Genomic DNA, 5,011 nt, shown 5'->3' on the forward strand with positions numbered 1-5,011 from the left:
TTAAATAAGTGTGAACAAACCATTCTCATAAGTCATTTGGTGTTGTGTGTGTGTGTGGGTGTGTGTGTGTGTGCGTGCGTGTGTGTGTTCACTGTGCTATGGTGTTTGAGGGGTACTTGTATCTGTATTTGCCTGTTGTCAGCAAGAGGGGAGGGACTGTGAACATAACCACAGAGCTCTGTTATAACAAGGCCCCTGAAAGTTGAACATTTGAATGCTGATTCTGTATCTTAAAAGACAATTCATCTCCATTACAAGTTGACATTGGACCAATACATTTTGACATCATGGCAAGACACAAGATCCTAACCTTTACTGTGATGTTATTCATCCCGGCTTGGATTTTGGGTGTGGACTCCAAGATTGTAAGCTGCTACACTATTTTGAGAGAGAGAGAGAGTCAAAGAGGAAAATAACAGGCAAAATTTTATTATGGACAAAGTTAAGTGTCACGTGACTCGTCTGAAGGTAACAGATATCGGTTTTAAACCGAAGTATGAAGGTAGTTTTGTGCCTACCCCAAAAAAGGCGTTATAAATGTGTAAAGAAATATATATATATACATTTCCTGAGTTTTCTTATATCGCCCAGCTTTAGGACAGACACTTCAAAACCTTGTTTTTTCTGATTCATTTTTTGACTGTCCTTTCTGCATTTGATGAATGTCTTATCCAATGAGTTTCTATAGGGTTAGAAGAAAAGGCCAAAAACATTACATTTTTCATCAAATTATTATTACTAATTATTATATATTTTTTGATTCCTAAAGGGATCCAAAATTCAAAATCAAATAGATATATGATCCATAGTATGACCATTTTAAAACAATTCTTACAGCTGTCTCTCATCATAATAATATTATCTGCATTTTCTTGTTTCACACCTGTTTCTCTATTTCTCTTCCATCCACTAAAGGTTCGTCTCCCTCTGCATGATCCAAAATCCAACTTCCCCTTAGACACGGCTCCAGACTCTGTTGATGACTCCTACAAGGGCTGTGAGGAGAAGATGCTCAGGAAGGTGCATGACTATTACCTGCCAAAAGAGAGAAGAGAGAGCAAAGATTTCAACCAGGCTTGGACCGCTGCTGAGGACCATTACACAAAAAAAGGAAAACTGTCTAAAAACTATTCCCTGGCAATCCAGGTGTATGTGAATGCAACATCCAACATTTACAAGTCATTCAACGCTGCCGTACATCCAAAAGGAAAGCTACAAAACTGTGTTCAAGTACCACTCCCTGCACTTCTTTTGGCCAATGCCTTACGAATGCTGAACAAGAACAAGAACAACAAGAACAAGACTTTCCAAACCTTCCGTGGATCTAAAGACTCTTTCAAGGGTGTCCAATATGATGAAATGCGATTCGGACAGTTCACGTCGAGCTCTTTAGACAAGAAAATCACTAAACACTTTGGAAATCGCTCCTGTTTTGAGATCACCACCTACCTTGGTGCCCCACTGGTGGAGTACGCATCTCAGATGGCTCATGAGAAGGAGGTGCTGATTCCTCCCTACGAGGTGTTCAGAATTACAGAGGTGCTGAAGAGAACAGACAAGAAAGACCTCTGGTGTGATGTCGTCTACAAACTGCAGAGTACTAAGAAAGGAAAAAGTGACCTGAATTGCAGTTTGTTTAAACAACTCCAAGGAGAATAAAATTAAACCAGCAACACAGCTTTTCTGCATGCTGTCAAATTATGACATTTTGTGTTGTATTGTAGATTATATTGTAACCCTTGGTTTCCCCATCCATTGTTGCTCCCTCCCACAAATGCTGGAAATATGATTATCAGATCTGTCCTGTTATAAATGTTGGCCACATTGTTAAGATATCTTCTGCCAGTGAATTGGCGTGTGTGCATTGCAGCTTTTGTTAAAACCAATAAAGAAAAGCATTCAGCAATATGACATTTCCTGTCCTATTTATCCACTTCCTGTACAACTGTTATAAAGATATCAATTTCAGCTCACTTGAAGAAAATTTGTTCTCAGTGTTATAATTAGAAATGGCTACAAAGATATTTAGATTTAAACAAAGATTCAAAGATTTCGACAAAGATAAATAAATAGTTGTCGAAAATAAATTACACTTATTAACGGCTTCGAAATAAACTTTATGCATGGAGGGAAGGAGAGCAGTAGCAGGGTTAGTAGTTTCCTGTGTCTGTGAGGTCAGAGCTCAGTACGGCTCAATCTATCAACCTCAATGAGGAGAGAGCGGTCTCCTTCCAGGCCGACTATATTGCAGTCAGGCTGCACACAGCAACCAATGGGCATTCGTTTGCTATATCATATGATGTGTTTCGCTGATATGTTAAACACCTATCCAGGTGTTGTGAGATCTGGAAGGCAACTTCCATGTAGTCGGCCTGGAACATGGCCAACATCATGAGGGCGTTTGGAAGAGAGATGAGAAAAGACTCAGTTATCAAGAAGCTTTCAGCAGCTACCATGTTGACTACCAGAGACAACAGAGGCCATAGGTTTTGCAGTGAACTGTCATAACTACGTACTGACTAAACTGGTGCTTTGACACTACTATAAAACACAATATATTTAAGAGATGGGAATGATAATGAATATCTTATAAGGTAATGATAACACCTGCACAGTTACTGAATGACATTTATCGTGGTCAGGTTGTTTGTGTTGTGGTTGTGGTTTGCATTAAACTCAGTCTGATGATGACTATGTCACACCTTTGAGAGGGCCTCAAACTTTAGTGTTGGTTCTGACATGACAATACCAGAAAAAGATACCTGTTAGTTGGAAACAGCTTGCCTCAGTCCCAAATATGTTTGTGCTGTCTTGCCATCTCCTATGTTATTGTCACACCCTGATCTGTTGCACCTGTCTTTGTGATTGTCCCCAACCCCTCCAGGTGTCACCCATGTACCCCATTATCCCCTGTGTATTTATACCTGTGATCTCTGTTTGTCCATTGCCAGTTGGTTTGGTTCATCGTACCTACCAGCGGTTTTCACCTTGCCTATAGGTCCTGTATTTCTATTTTTCCCGGTTTTGACCTTTATGTCTGACCTGACCCTGAGCCTGTCTGCCGTCCTGTACCCTTGCCCCACTACTCTGGATTACCAACCTCTGCCTGACCCTGAGCCTGTCTGCCGTCATGTACCCTTGCCCCACTACTCTGGATTACCAACCTCTGCCTGACCCTGATCCTGTCTGCCGTCCTGTACCTTTGCCTGCCAGTGTTCGATTTAATACACTTTTGTTACTTCAACACTGTCTGCACCTGGGTCTTAACTTCAAACGTGATACTTATTGTTTGGTGTGAAAATGGCATACAATTGTCAAGACAGCACAAACAGATCTGGGACTGAGGCTTGGAAAGAGCTAAACAGCAGTGAGAAGTTATGAGTGAAGTCACCCTGGTGACTGACTGGTATCATTCCATATTTAGCTAATGTGATATATTTTAATAAACATGTTCTATTTTATTATATTTTGTTTGATTCAAAATGCAAAAATTAAACTGTGGTGTGAAGTCGTCTACACAGTAGTGAGCACTGCAGTTCAGAGTGACATTAAGAGAGAAAATGTCTGCTCCAAGCTGTTGTGCATGCAAAACGCTGCTGGCACCCTGTCATACAATGACGCGATATGATCTTTCTCGCTAATTTTTCAAAATAAAAGCCTGAAACTATGTCTAAAGACTGTTCACACCATGGGGAAGCCATAGGAAAAGGAATCTGGTTGATATCCATTTAAATGGAGCAAAGGCAGGCAATGGAACAGAGAGCTTTCAGGAAAAACAGCACTTCAGGGAGGGATTTTCCTCAGGTTTTCACGTTTTTCAACCAAACATCAAAGTACTGCCCCTACACTCAACAGGTTAAATTACTATACAATATTCCTGCAACCAATAGAATGTTATATATATATGTATATATGGGGATACAATCTTCCTGCTATGCAGATTTTGCTTTGAGGAGGCAGAGTCATTAGATCATTTATTATGGTACTGTTCATATGTAGCTCGTTTTTGGTCACAGGTCCAGGAATGGCTGAAGAATTGCAACATTTGCCTAGAACTAATGCTGCAGATAGCAATACTGAGTGATTTGAAAAGCCATAGTCAATTAATCAATAATATAATAATTATTTTAGCAAAAATGTTTATCTTAATTTACAATCTGTAGAAGCTATTTGAATAGAAATATTCAGTACTTTTGTGAAACATCACAGCACAGTTGAAAAATATATGTCAAATAGAAATCCAAAATGGATGGTGTTAAGAGATCGATGGGAGGGGTTGAATGGAGCTGAAGGGTGGGACTAATAACAAGATCGCAAGGTCGCAGTTGTAAATCATAACTTGTTCTCAACTGGCCAACCTGGTTAAATAAAGGTGAAATAACAAAAGAAAAGAACCAATGTAAAACATACGGGTCTGTAAAATATGTATAGGTTCAGAGATTTTAGCACAGTTACAAATATAAATCAAACTGGATGGACATCATAAATAGAGAAAGGACAAAACAATATATATAACTATGGTAAAATAGACTGTGTCTTTAAAATGTGCATAATATTGTGGCGAAATTCTGCACGGAGCCTTCACCGTGCGCTGCCACTTTAAGAGAGCATGAGCAGTAAGGAAGGAGGAAATAAAGTAGTTTATAAAGTATTAAACTCAATCATCGGTGTGATCGCTCTACGTCGTGGTTATTTTTGTTTGGGTCCGCGCCGGTTATGGATCGCATGGATTAGTAGCAACATTGTTGTGAGGCTTTAACCTACAAACCAACAAACCATCGGACAGTCAGACCGTACACCGGCATGCCTGAAGACCACAGCTAAGATCTCTCGTTTCCTTTCTCTCTTTCTCTTCCTCTATCGTTCCAGTGCTTTACCCTGCAACAGAATCTCTATTTTCCTAATGCACTTCCCATTGAAGATCATTGGAGCTGGACTATTATTGCCCTGCCAGAAGTATTTGGGTGGACATTTTAGTTAAAAGGAGGTTGCTTGCAAGTTGTGTATTGTT

General features: G+C 39.8%; 1 pseudogene; it reads left to right on the forward strand.

Moving 5' to 3' along the window:
• The first annotated feature begins 209 nt into the window (after nucleotides 1-209).
• Nucleotides 210-1,898, forward strand: LOC135534116 (ecto-ADP-ribosyltransferase 5-like; annotated as a pseudogene).
• The last annotated feature ends 3,113 nt before the right edge of the window (nucleotides 1,899-5,011 follow it).

This window comes from Oncorhynchus masou, unplaced genomic scaffold, assembly GCF_036934945.1.
Source record: "Oncorhynchus masou masou isolate Uvic2021 unplaced genomic scaffold, UVic_Omas_1.1 unplaced_scaffold_3033, whole genome shotgun sequence".
Taxonomy (NCBI): Eukaryota; Metazoa; Chordata; class Actinopteri; order Salmoniformes; family Salmonidae; genus Oncorhynchus; species Oncorhynchus masou.